General features: G+C 43.0%; 1 protein-coding gene across 3 annotated transcripts in view; it reads left to right on the top strand.

Annotated features, from left to right (window-relative positions):
* Window positions 1-4,387: 4,387 nt before the first annotated feature.
* The window catches only part of LOC148517216 (solute carrier family 45 member 3-like), a 37,924-nt gene continuing 27,941 nt past the window's right edge, over window positions 4,388-14,370 (top strand). The window contains exon 1 of one of the 3 annotated variants that reach the window (XM_088478913.1): window positions 4,388-4,535. The gene's annotated coding sequence lies outside the window, so the exon portion shown is untranslated. Of the gene's footprint in view, window positions 4,536-4,668; window positions 4,692-14,370 lie in introns of those variants that run through there. The other 2 variants (XM_088478911.1, XM_088478912.1) reach the window with 2 other exon arrangements.

The following is a 14,370-nucleotide window of genomic DNA, read 5'->3' on the forward strand; positions in this document are numbered from 1 at the left end:
AAGATGCCCCTTTGCCGTTCGCATCACACGTCATCTCCGGTATTTATTAGATTAATCGGGGACATCGAAAGGCATCTGAACTGCTCGCAGTGGTTGTGGTAGGATTTTCTTACCGCTATCACTGCGAGCAGTTCAGGCTAAAAGACAACCAAGTGACGTGGTCGATTACGCTGCTTTACTAATTATGCACTCCCATTAAACGCCCTTTTGACCGTTAGGCACGCCTGCGTTCGGATCTCCATTCCCCCGTTTTCAAGCACCTTCCCCTGTTACCACCCACAAACGGTACATTCTGTCAATCAAATTAGCAGCCCCTCGCTGTTTTACGAGCGCACAATTTCCGACCGCAATGACTGTTTTGCGCATGCGCAGTTGTGCAAACATCGTTCAGAGCGAACTCTTACGAGTGGCTCTGAATCAGGCCCAGAGTGAAAAGTGATAAGGTGCCAGCCAATCAGCTCCCAACTGTCATTTTTGAAACACAGCCTGTGAGATGACAGTTGTGAACTGATTGACTGGCGCCTCATCACTTTTCACTCTGTCTCCTAACACTGCTTAGTAAATAGACCCCTAAGGGGTCTATTCAGCAATGAGTTTTTTACATAAAAAATGCAGAAATCATCAATTCTGCATTTTTTATGCAAATCCACTATTCAGCAAAGGGATAATTGAGAAGATAACGTAATTATCTTCTCCATTAATTCCCTGCTCGCACTGTAGGGATCAGCCATTGATCTCTACAGTGCATTAATGCTTTATACTATTCAGCAAAGCAAAAAGCGTTATATTGCTCGAAAAATCCTTACTTTATATAACGCCATCTCTGAGTTGCGTTATATGAAGAAATTACATTAAATTCCCCGAAAACTGCATGGACAGAGGGAAAATCTCCCATAAGTCCCTGCAGCATCCTGTAACACCGCCCAGTCACCGTCCCTGGTTTGCAGTGACCGCGGACAGGTAAGTCACTCTAGAGCCTGTTAAACCTGCCGAAATTGATTGACATGTGTATACAGGCTTTATATTAGTATGTATACATGTATATTTATGTGCTATATGTAACATTTATATATTAATGTTAAATATAATAGCACATAAATATACATGTATACAGGCTAATATAAAGCCACGTCAATCACTTTGGACAGGCTGGAGATGCACTTACTCCTCTGCGGTCACCTCAAAGCAGGGACGGAGATTGTTCCCATGTGCATGACTGAGCATGTGCAGTAGCAGTAACAGACAGTATTGTTTTCGGAAACCGATAACAATGCCTTCTGTAACATCGCAGGGACAGCGTGTTAATGCAACCGCTGTCCCTGCTCAAAATAATGCTGAATAGCTTACATACATTTCAATCACTGAAAAAAAAAGTTGTGACGATGTTGCACGATAATATTCTGGGTAACATCGTCAGTATTGCTGAATAGACCCCTAAGTGCAAGGAGTACCACTGATAGGAAGGACCCACCACTGATACTGATCTGCGTGGTAAGCTATACACACTTACCCACAGGTTCTCAAACTCGCTCCTCTGGACACCAAACAGTGCATGTTTTCCCGGTCTCCTCACAGAATCGCAAGTGAAATAATTAGCTCCACCAGCGAATCTTTTAAAATGTGTCAGTGAGTAATAAATACACATGTGCACCTGCTAGGTGACCTGCAAAATGGGAACTGCGTGGGGTCCTGAGGACTGAGTTTGAGAACCACTGCACTTAACAATCGGCCGCTCGATGTGACTGGGCTGACATCCCAACTGGTATTTAAATTTGCCCACCCAGTTGAGATGTTAGTGTTGGCGGGGAATTGGTATGAAATACCGTCGGCCGCATGGCCGGCGGTTCGATTCCCGTCAGCGGCAGCCCGACAGAAGCAGAGTGCGACGCAGCGGAAGCCCGACAGCGCTGGAAATCCCGATCGTGGATAGGTAAGTATCCACTAACCTAACCCCCCTAACCCTCCTTAGGGGTGCCTAACCCTAACTTCCCCCCCAAGTGCCTAACCCTAATCCCCCCTCTAAGTGACTAACCCTAACCACCCCCTTCCCCGCTGCCTAAACCTAAGTCCCCCCCGGAGGTGCCTAACCCTCCCGGGGGGGGGTGCCTAACCCTAAGTCCCCCCCGGGAGCCCTAAACCTAACCCTCCTCCCCGCGGCTGTCCGCTCGCGGCGCCCGGCATCACGATCGTGATGCCGGGCGCCGGTCTCCCGGCGTCAGGGAAATGCGGGCGTCTACATCTAGATGCCCGGCATTTCACCCTTGCCGGCATAAGACAGTCGGGAAGCCGGCTGCCGGTATTTAGGCAGTCAGTTTCCCGATTGCCTCCCGTTGGCGGTCCCTGCAGTAAATGTACGGGCAATCAGCGGGTCGCCCCGTACACACAGCCAGATGTTCCGATATATATCGTTCAGACTATCAGCATTGGCTGTGCTGCAGGACCGACCTGGTAGGTCTGTCAACAACGTTGTTCACAGATACCAAGTGTACACACCAGCCGATGCACTCGCGATATATTGCTCGCAGATAGAACGGGCGATATATCGCCAAGTGTGTACCCACATTGCATCCGCAGGTGTTGCATATAAGTTAAATAAATAAAAGAAGTTGTATAAAAGTTTCCTGACCGTTTCTCCTGTGCTGGTTGAAATAAAATTCTGCAGTGACAGAATTTCAATAGTGAAATACGTTCTTTGTTCATATACTGCAGACAATGGGCTCTTTTATAAGCGTGACACAGCACCCAATGTGCACACAGGTTATCCTGATCATAGGGTGTTCTCATGAGCCACAAACAAAGATGACCTATGCCCAGTCACTTTCTTAAACTTATGAGAAAGTCCTATTTTCCCACCCTTATCCCACGGAATCAAAATTAAACTTAGGGACCTATTTATAAAATGTATAAAATAGAAAAAGCGTTAGTGTATTGATGGAATTGAAACCTAAGCAAATAAGACAGTAATCACAGATTTCACCGCCTTTTTATTTTGCCTCTCATATTCCTGCAGCCCTCATACTGTAGGTCAGGCTGGGGGCTGTAGTGATCAGGTATTTATAGAGAAAATTAGCTTTTCTCGTCTTTTGTTCAAAACATAGCCACGATCTCGGCTGGCGTTATGCCTACTCACACTGGATAAAAGCAGGGAAGAGACAGTTCCCTTCCTACTTTCTCCCAGAGTGCAGTGTGCTGTTGGCTCATTCCCCCAGTTGTCCTGAGGCCTTGACATCAGTTGTGCGGATGAGTGACCCGGAACATGCGCATTAGGCCAAAGACATATGTTGACGTTTTTCACATTTGCAAGTGACGTCATCTAAAATAGCAAATAGACTTCTATTTGTTGGCACAGGTTGTTTCCACGTGATCTGTCCAAGGTCTACCGACAGACCACACGAAAACAACCTGTCCCAACAAATAGAACAGTTTATATAATCTATAAATATGGCGGTGACCATACTACAGGACACGGTAAATATATATATATACACACACTTTATATTAAATTGATGCACAGCACACTCAGAAAAAAAAAAACGGGATGTTAGTTCAACATCTAGTTGCAATATCTTTGGTGCAGTTGGTCACTTTAAGAGATACAGCAATATTCGGAACTTAAGCCGGGTACACACTAGACGTCATTTTAAACGAATTTGCCCATAACGACCATTCGTTATGACAAATTCTTTAAGTCGTCCAGTTTATGTACGCACTGTCACCGATGACGCGCACTCCTGTGAGTCGTCAGTGGCATCGTCCGTCACAGCATGGCCCCCGCCATCACTGGTGGCATTGGCAACTGTGTACCCAGCTTAACATTCCCTACTTTTATACAGAATATACAGGAGAAAAACAGACTACTGCACAGTATAGGAAAAAGGCTTTCTCCAATATTTAGAAGTCCAGTAATTTTGTTAAACTGTTATTTCACAATTGCCTATTTGGAGACTGCAGGGTCTTTCTGGAATAGATAGATAGATAGATAGATAGATAGATAGATAGATAGATAGATAGATATGAAATACAGTAGATAGATATGAAATACAGTAGAGATAGATAGATATGAAATGCAGTAGAGATAGATAGATAGATAGATAGATAGATAGATAGATAGATAGATAGATAGATAGATAGATAGATAGATAGATAGATAGATAGATAGATAGACTTTACACTAACACACACTATACATGTAAATGAGAAGTGCGGAGTTTGGCAATGACATGTCCCTATGTGATGAGTGACTCTCTCTGCCCCTTGCAGCAGGCTGGTGATGAGCCCACCCCCGTTGATCCCCCCTCCCAGGCTCCTCACACCCACCGGCTGCCCCCCCACAGTCAGTCTCGCCCTGTGTCTGTCTGTGAGTCAGGCTCCCAGTCTCGCCCCCTCTCTCCCTCTCACACTTCCCGGAGTTTCCGTTTCCTGCTGCCTCCAGCAGCCCCTGAACAAGCCTGGAACTTCCGATCCCCGCAGCCGCCGCTGACGCTGTAACCAGTGCCCCGGAGGAGGAGGAGGCGAGCGCTGCCCCTGATGGTGGGGTAAGAGCGGAGGAGGCTGCATTATATCACACACACAGCGCTGTCTGTGCCCCTGTCTCTCACTCACACTGATGTAACTTTCCCCGGCTATGTCCCATACACTGATCTGCTGCCACATCAGCCCGGATTCCACCACACACACACAGGAGCAGCCTGGTACTGCAGGGCACTGGGGGGGAAACTACTTTTTATTGTACTATTGGATAACTACTTTTTAATACTAACATGTATGACTGAGCTTGCATGCTGGGCCTTGTAGTCCCCCAAATGTTGCCTTTTTGCCTGACGTCATAAGATCTGGCTGCAGCAGGTGTAATGTATGGATGGAGGGTAGAGACGTCTCCTGGGTCTCCATGCATTATAGTTATTAAAATAAAACCATATGACATATAACCTAAATAGTGAGACATTTGTACAAGGCGAGTGTTAGGGAGGTTACAGGAACACGAACTTGGTGGTAAGTTAGTACAGGTCTGTGTGGCTGACACATGTGGATTTAGATTTAATAACACTGCTAATCCTATAGCCAAATATCCTATATCTATTCTGTAGATGTGTGATCATCCATTTACGCTTTCAGGCCAGTGGCAAACGCAGGATTTCTACAGGGGGATTTCCAAATGCTTGAATTTAAAGCAAGTGTGGCCAGTCCAGGAAGAGGGCATAATCAGCAATTAACCAGCTATAATATACATCATACGAAGTGTAATGTATGTAATAATGTAATAATTCTGAGATATACAGAACCAACAATCACATTATTCCATTATATGCGTATGTAGGGCCATCCTGCCTGAGCTGAATGTTTTTATTTCAGATGTGAGCTCCATTCCAGATAATTTCAGCAAGTTCGGGAATCTGGGGGAGCAGCAAAAGAACCTAGCACTGCCCTGGACATATATGTACAGACTGGTCTCTTTATGTACTGGCTAGTTCATTATTATACAGTATTACTAATTAACCCTATCGATGGTCTATATCAGTGCATCCCTAGCAGTGCATGTTTTCCAGATCTCCTAGTTGGTGCACAGGTGTATTTATTACTGGCTCAGACATTTTAACAGATCAACAGGTGGTGCTAATTATTTAATTTGTGACACTGAGGGAATCTTAAAAAAATGCAACTTTGGTATTATATGCTATTTCTATTGTAGTCATCATGGTGTTGGCTTGGAAGGGGGGTTTCCAGGCAACCGGAAACCCCCCCTGCGTTTGCCTATGCAGGCTGCATATATAAGTAAAAGGGAGTACTCCATTTGCTTAGTGTGGTACTGTCATTTTCAGGGTTATATATAAGCTGACCTACAGATGTGCCCAGATACAACTTTGCTCAAATTGCGCCAAATAGCCTCTTTTGGCTCGCTACGACTTTGTGACTTCTTTAAATATATGAGCATCTTTGTTACAACACTAGTATGATAACAGTACATTGCAAGGGAACACTGACTACTGGGGCTGGTAATACATGTAGTTCTGTGTTCAACTTAAGCCGAGTACACACTAGATGATGTGTGTACCCAGTGATACCAGATGCGACAGCATGATATATTGGATGGTCCGTACATACTGCATGATCTGGTGTACGACCCCCCGATATGTCGTTCCCCAGCCACATCCACAGCCGTGGTGTTGTTCCTCAAATCTTCCGAACAGCGCAATAGTGCGTACACACTGGACAATTTGTTGTTCTGATCATTCTGAAATTGTCAAATTGTCTAATGTGTATCCGGCTTAAGTTGCAAATTGGTATAATAAAAAGTCACAGTTACGAGAAGCTTACACATGGTTAATCTGCATCTTTGTATACATTTAATAGCAAGTCAGAGGCTCTGTGACGATCGTGACGGCTTGGTCCACTTTTCTTCCTCCACTTTGTTTGTAAGTCAAACGCGTTTTGTACCTGCAAAGGACCTAGGCAGGTACGAAATGCATTGGACTTACAGACATAGTGAAGGAAGAAAAGCGGAGTACCAGCGGACCAAGCCGTCACGATCATCACAGACCCTCTGGCGTTATCCCTGGCTGCCGCGCATAGCTGCCGCTACCCCACAAACGCATCGTGTGGCTTCCCATGCAGTATAGGCAGAGGAAGGACACACTGCCAGCGCTGGAAACCGAAGACCCAGGTAGGGACAGTTAGGTTCGCTTGCTTTGGACTTACTATACCACTGCTCGTTTGCCTGGACCTGCCTCACATGTCTTTTAAAAGAGCCTAAACATTAAATATGGTTTCAGTGGTGTCTGTTTATTTTGTCTTCTGTCTGTCCCCTTTTTCTTTCCTTATTTCTGTTTTTTCCGTCTTAACATATTCTGATCCCTTTTCTATGGTATTTAGCATCAGCGCTAGTTTCTATTTTCCTTTAAAACTTTACTTTTTTATAACTGAGCAGTTGTTCACAGACATATCGTCTGTACACACTGGCCGGCAGGGGCACGATATAATGGCCGATCAATTGATCGGCCAATATATCGACCAGTGTGTACCCAGCATAAGTCGCTGCTTTCTTGTTTGCCCATTTTATGTACTTTGTGAGGCGCTGTGGCACCATACAAATAAAATATGATAAGGCTTCAAAGAATAACCACTGCATCTTAATTATATCAGAGATCTATAAAAATCGGTCACCTTGGTGACCAATACCCCTTTTCCACCAAAATCCCGGGTCTGACCCAGGATTTGGAATACTCCTTTCACACTGCGCAACCGACTTGGGTTATTCCCGGGTCTGCACCATTCACACTCTTCTGCCAACGCTTGGAGATGACATCATCTCCAAGCGTCGGGAAATCCGGATCTCCTCATGCTGTAAACGGGACCTGCATTGTCCGACCTGGGTTAGCCGTTTACACTACCACTTACCCGTGTCCAGTCCTGGTTGCTACCCAGGTTATTTTTTGGGGGTCGTTTTCCACAGAGCCGCGACCCAGGTAGACCTGGCATTAACCAGGGTTATTGCGGCAGTGGAATAGGGGTATTAGATTTTAGTCCTGATGGCTACCACTTTGGTCACCATCTCAGGGTTTGGTCCTGAATGGTTAAGACCTCCATCTGTGACAGGAGGTAGGCTTTTTTTTTTTACTTAACAAACAAAACTCCAATCTATATATCGTATTGTCATGCTGAGAAAGACCACACGTTTTGGGATTGGAGAAGGAGAGTTGAGCACTCTTTACCGCCCAGTTTCAAATCTTCCACTGTGAAGCTTGACTCCGTTAAACCCGATCCCACTACCATGGCTGCCTTTAATGCTGTTGGGATCACAATCTCCTGCCCTGCTAAACCTGATCCCGGCTGTCATAGAAGAAGCTGCTATCAAAAGTAGGTGTTCCTGTTGCCTGGCTGTCGCTGACCAGTCATGATCTAAGGCTCTCACAGTCCGCAGCTGGTGAGTGACTGATCTGTCTGACTTCATTATAATGTCTTCCCCCTATAATATAATTAATTGGTGGCCCTACAGTGTGGCATACTGTGAATTTGGGGACACTACAGTGTGGCATACTGTGAATTAGGGGGCGCTACAGTGTGGCATATACTGAATTTGGGGGCATTACTGTGGCACACTGAGAATTGGGGGAGTGTGGTGGGGGTCTGATAGCATGTTGAGAGGACTGAGGGACTTGTATGGTGGTCGATACAAGTTTTCATATATTTTGGTTGGGGACGATGGTCTGGCTCCTAAACTTTTAAACTGGCTCCTAGATTTTGCTAAAAATTTTCGACCCTTGTATTTTACTGGTATTATATATTGCACTTACATTTTAAGATTTTGAAATACCATGGTGTTTTGAATAATAATATCCAGTTGTTTTTTGAATGAGTATTTAATGGTGTGTACACACTGGGCGATCAGGAAAGACAGTACGATTACGACATCGTAATCGTAGTGTCGTTCCTGATCACCTGTAGTGTCTGCACTGAACGATCAGTCGTTCAGTGCAGGCACACTCCATCATTCCTGAACATGCCAATCTGTCGTTATTGGCAGATTGGCCTGCATGTTCAAGCGATGGACAATGTCGGAAACTACCAGCGTGAGCACGCATCGTTGGTCGTTTCAGAAATGAAAGTGCACGATTACTGACCGATTGCATGATTACGATGTCGTAATCGTGCAGTCGCTCAGTAATATCGCCCAGTGTATACTAGGGATGTGCAGGCTCGGATAGGTTCGAGTTTGCACGTGGAGTTCGGATTTTTCCCTCCAAAAAAACGGAACTCAGAAAGAGGCAAAACGTCATCTTACATGGACGAACATCATCATTCCTGGACAAATCTTTCTGAGTTCCGTTTTTTTGGAGGGAAAAATCCGAACTCCACGTGCAAACTCGAACCTATCCGAGCCTGCACATCCCTAGTGTATACGCACTTATACTTGTAAATAATAAGATGCACTGATTATTTATTGATTGATGTATTTATTTATTTTTGTTACCACTCTAACATTTGGGAGTACCACTATTATTATGGTATTACCTTGCTCGGCCTCTACCTCAGAAGCTTGCACTTTAGTCGACCTTTGCAGACACTGATCCGTTAATTAGCCACCAGGGTCAACCTCTTTTGACCTCAAGCTCTCATTAATCTAAAAGGGGTTGTCCGCCTAAATAATTGAAACTCCCCCGACGTCTCCAAATGTATCAACTGTTCTCTTAAGGCCATTTTTTTTGTGCCAGTTAACACATGATATCAATATTTTTATTCATGGGGCCACAAACTTTCTTTGTCATAATCTGGTATTGATACATTTCTTCATAGCAAAATTTCCTTACTAGAAATAAATAACAGCAGAAACCTTATCTAGTTTATTTTTTAATTAAACTTTATATAGTGTAAACATAATCCTTTGTGCTTTACAATTTGAAGCACTGCGATAATAACACACAATAATAACACACAAGCAGAGCGGTAAGAGGGCCCTGCTCACAATCTATAGGGAAAAGGGAGTTTATTAAATTGTTAGCTGCCACATATTTCATATTAGTCAAGCCATATTACAATGGTAAGAAGTGCTTAGTGGTTTATAATAGGGTTCTCAATGTCAGTCCTCGAACACCCCCAACAGGTCATGTTTTCTGGATTTCTTTAAACACACACAGGTGAGCTGATCTATTTTGCTCGACCAGTAATTAACCCACCTGTCTCCTCAGACAGAAATCCTGAAGACATGACTTTGTAGGAGGGTACTTGAGGACTAGAGTTGAGAACCACTGGGTTATATGATCCAGGCACACAGTAATGCTGGCCTGGTGTCAAAGGGTTGTTTGAGCATGGAAAGAGAACACATGTGAATTTTGTGTGAACTGTGCAGAGAGGGTGGTAATGGGATATAATAGTTTACTGAGGCTATGTGGTTGGTTCAGGACAGGGTTAGCCAAGAATTGAAATTTATAAAGACTGGCTTTGTAAAAATTAGACCAATGAGTACGTTGAACACATTGACACCTATTAAGGCATTAGAGGTACTCATTAACTTGTTAAATATTAAATTTGCTTAGTGACATTTGTTTTGTTTTTGGCTTTTTTTCATTCTAAGAAAGAAAGGTGAATAGTAGAATGTCTTTGTGGGTTTAGTGTGTTTAAGTCCTATTTCTATCAGGCAAAGGTGATCTTACTATGTTTTGTTTTGTTTTAATGAATTAAAATAAAATCCACATCCATGGTAACAGGGTCCTCCTCCTCAGATTATTGAGCCTTACTAATTAATGACCTGTGACAATTGGACCATGTGCAGTAGTCTATTGTAGAACACTAAATCTAGTCTGGCATGCGGGAATGATCCTGCTGGTTACATTGACACTTGTGTTGCTGCCATCGTTGGCTCCAGTCATACAGTGTCGTTGCCTGGTGTGTTCCATTCCATACATACCTTGTTACTTTGTGCCTCTGCTAACAATAGCTTTGTAAAGATCATTCTGGTCCATGTGACGGTGGTGAGGAGTGATAGAATCTTTGGATAACAGTAGAAATTGGATTAAGAATCTAGTTTTGGATTTGCATGATGGACCTTTTGGATTTGATAATGTGAAATCCTCCCTATAGTTGGCAAAGGGTAACCCTGGCACACCTGAATTTACTGCTGCGGAGCAAGGTGGCACCCAACTGGAGCCACTGGGGTTTATTTACTAAGCGTCTGCTTTTAAAACCCGAAGCTTCCAATAATTTTTATGGCCCAAATTTAAAAGGGCAGCTAGCTAGTAAAAGCATTGAACTTTTAAAGTTTAGGTATAAATATCATCGGAAGCGCCAAGCTTTAGAACTTAACTCTTAGTAAACAAACCCCATTAAATCTGCCATTAATTTGGTAATGTGCATTGGATCTAAAGGCTCTCTAAAAGTAGTGCATAACTGTATTAAAAAATAAACAGAATTCAGTGTTTGCAAATTGCTTTTCCTGGGTTGCCAGTAGAAACTATAGAAAAAGACTGGTTTCACCTTTTAAAATATATTACTGTACTGCATATGGGAATCTCTCACCCTGTATAGATCATAAACATGGTAGCTGAGAGATCTGTCATACCCCAGTGCCAGGGGGTGTGGCTAAGCGTGTGGGGTGTGGTAGCACCTATGAGAATAATGGGGCTCTATGCAGAAACTGCCCTGACTACTGTGGTTACACCTCCCTGGTAGTCCCGGGCCCCCAGACAGGCTTAGCTAGTGCACCACCATACCCCTTAGAATCAGGCAAATTTATTGTTTTTAAATGATCTGTCTTTTGCAGTTAGAATATTCCGCCTAGTCCTAACAGTTTACACAACAGGGCAGCTGTGACCTTATTTTACTTTCGGGAGAGAAGATGCTTATTCGTGTTACAAAAATGTGTTTTGGAAAAGTCTAGTTTAATCTCCTTTTCCTTCTACAAATGTGTCCCTCACTGCTGCTAAAAGGACAAATTCCAAAATAAATATTTCAATAAGTCCCATGTAGACTGGATGGAGCAGTGTTCTCAGGTATTCCCATCGAAACAGTAAACCTAAGCAATTTGAGAAATGTGCGAGTATTTCAGTGTACCCATATCACACGCCATTTTACATTTTAGGATGATCATATTACAAGCATGTCGCAACCGTGTTTGCTTTTCAAAAATTGTGTACTGAATTAGCTTTTTGTTCTGTCAGAAATAACACAAAAAAAGATAGCATTTTTTTGTATTACGGGCCAGCTTCAATGCTATATCACTGGTGATAGATTGTATAGTGTGAGGTGCGAATATGATGCAGTTTTTGATAATATTCCTGATTAAAATTATAAGATCCATTATTGGGTGTTTCAGAAAATACATTTGAGAGATGACCACTGATGACCTCTAATGATCTGCATGTGCCAGTCGGCCCCAATGAAGCTGGAACCCCTAATTTTGGATAGCTGGGTCTTATCCAAATGTGTAACTTATGGCACGAACATACCAGGTGGCCTCCATTATTTTGGGATATTTACAGACGTGTTATGGATTTGGCTGCACGTCAACCTAATTGGTTGTAAATGTGTGCACCCTATGGGGTGTCAAAATATTTTTTTGCAAACTGATTATTTACTAAAATCTGTTAAGGAATAGGTGACAATCATCGCGCTATTAATGTTTTGTTTACTTTTTTATTTTTTTATTTTAAAGCCTGGAATGTTTTTCTGTGCAGATTTGCAAACCAGTTACGTGGTGCTGTGGCTTTGTTGCAGAGGCTTTGCATGTAGTGTTTTGTTACAGGGTTAATTTTTACCTGGGCCAATAAAAGCTGGTCCCGTCTTCATAGGGCAGACTAGATAGGCCAAGTGGTTCTTATCTGCCGTCAAATACTATGTTGGGTTGCAACAGAGGTAACATAGACCTATTGAGCATGTACACGGTGCCACTAAGGTGGCCTATTAGGCTCTTTTAGATCTACGTGACTATGTTTGGGTAATTATCGCATCTGACTGTGTGTGCTGTCATTGTCCCGTCTTGGTAAGAGTGTCCTGGCCACTTGGCCCAATCTTTGTTGCAGAGGCTTTGCATGTAGTGTTTTGTTACAGGGTTCATTTTTACCTGGGCAAAAAAAATCTGGTCACGTCTTCATAGCATTAGTGGTTCTAACAACTTCTATGCCTAAACCTCTTCTGTTGCCGCTAATGTCTCCAGTCCAAAAAAGGACAGAGAAGAAAATATACTCTTCTAGCTAATGTATGTCTTGCTGCGGTGGGTCCATTATGGACTAGGATGCTAACTGCATGGAGCGGTTATGTTCTCCAGGGTCTTCTCCATTGTTTCTTTCATCGTATATGGGGAGATGTATCAAACCTTTTTCTATAGTGGACAGGTGTAGGCATTATTCTTAGCAACCAATCAGCTTCTAGCTTTTATGTATCTAATACAGTGTTTCCCAAACCCGGTCCTCATGGAACCCTACTGGTGCATGTTTTCCAGATCATCTATCTGGACCTCAGGTGTGTTAATTGACTAATACAATAAATCTACAGGTTGTACTAATTATTCCTGAGGATACCATGGAAATATGCACTGTTAGGGTTCCATGAGCACCGAGTTTGAGAAATACTGATCTAGTACATTCTATAGCATGATAACGAGATTGGTTGCTATGGGTAGTTTCTCTCTCTGTCCTCTTTAGCTTTGATACATCGCCCCCACTGACTTTTAAAATAAGTTTTTTTTTTATCATGTCCTATTTTAAGCCGGATACGCACTAGACGATATGACATCCGATCGGACAGATTGTCTACATCAGCAGTGTGTACCTGCCATGTCGCTGATGATGCATGCTCCCACGCGTTGACAGCGGTGGCCCTGTTGCCGAATGCAGCATGGCCCCCGCTTTCACGCTGTTGCTCCAGCATCGGGACCCGCCGCACGATACATCGCGCTGGGTACACATTGTTTAGTATGTACCCAGCAACAGTGTTTGCTGCACTGACATTGGGGACATTATGCTGGTGTCCTCTGTATTTTTGTAATGTTTGACTGCCTAGTAATCGGTTATACAAGAACTAGGTGATCAAAGGGGCCGGCCAAGCAAATCCGCACCATCCATAAGCCTCCACATGCACTGTAGCAATAATTCATGTTCCATTTGTTTGACTTGTAAATGGAGCGTGGATCTTGCTCACTAGTGGGTGTCTGATTATGTATATCCCACGCCTTCAAAGAGACAACTTCAGTTCCTCTTCCTATTGGCAGTAATAAATATCAGACTGGGTCATTACAGCAGTTAATATCCAGCTCTCCCTGCATTAATGTACATGGCCATGCAGCAGCTACCAGTCTAGTGCCAATTATCCTTCAATTGCTCTACAGCAGCTCAACCTTTAATATTAATAGTTTCAAAATAACTTTAAAAAAAAAAAAAATTCCCATATCCTTAAATGGTTAATATATATATTTTTTCAATTAGACACAGCCTAGGGGTAGTGTGTGCAAAGTAGGCCTCTTTGAATCTAGTTTGCATATTTAACCCCTAAAATCAAAAGAAGACTTTTCCTTTTCAAAGCAATGCATTTTTTTTTTTTCTTGCCACAAATCTATGGTATTGAAAGCGTTCCCATTCTACTTCCGCTATTGAAATTTAGATCAGATTTCCGGCCATTAAGTTGCGGGATAAGCCCTTCATGCCAATTATAGCAGGCTGGAAATTTTTGGCATTCCACAAATTATTCCCAATCCATCTAATTCCATTGTGACTGGTGTCTCCGTCCTTATTTTAATCAATAGAACGGATTCATTGTGAATGTTTAATTACACCACATAAAAGATTGCCAGCATCATTATTCTGTACTCAAGGAAGCAAATCTAGGCTGCTACAATGATCAGCACTTTTATGTTTTTCAAAACTTTTTTCTTTTTCTTTTTAA

Source organism: Taudactylus pleione, unplaced genomic scaffold (assembly GCF_031769625.1).
Source record: "Taudactylus pleione unplaced genomic scaffold, aTauple2 ptg000225l, whole genome shotgun sequence".
Taxonomy (NCBI): Eukaryota; Metazoa; Chordata; class Amphibia; order Anura; family Myobatrachidae; genus Taudactylus; species Taudactylus pleione.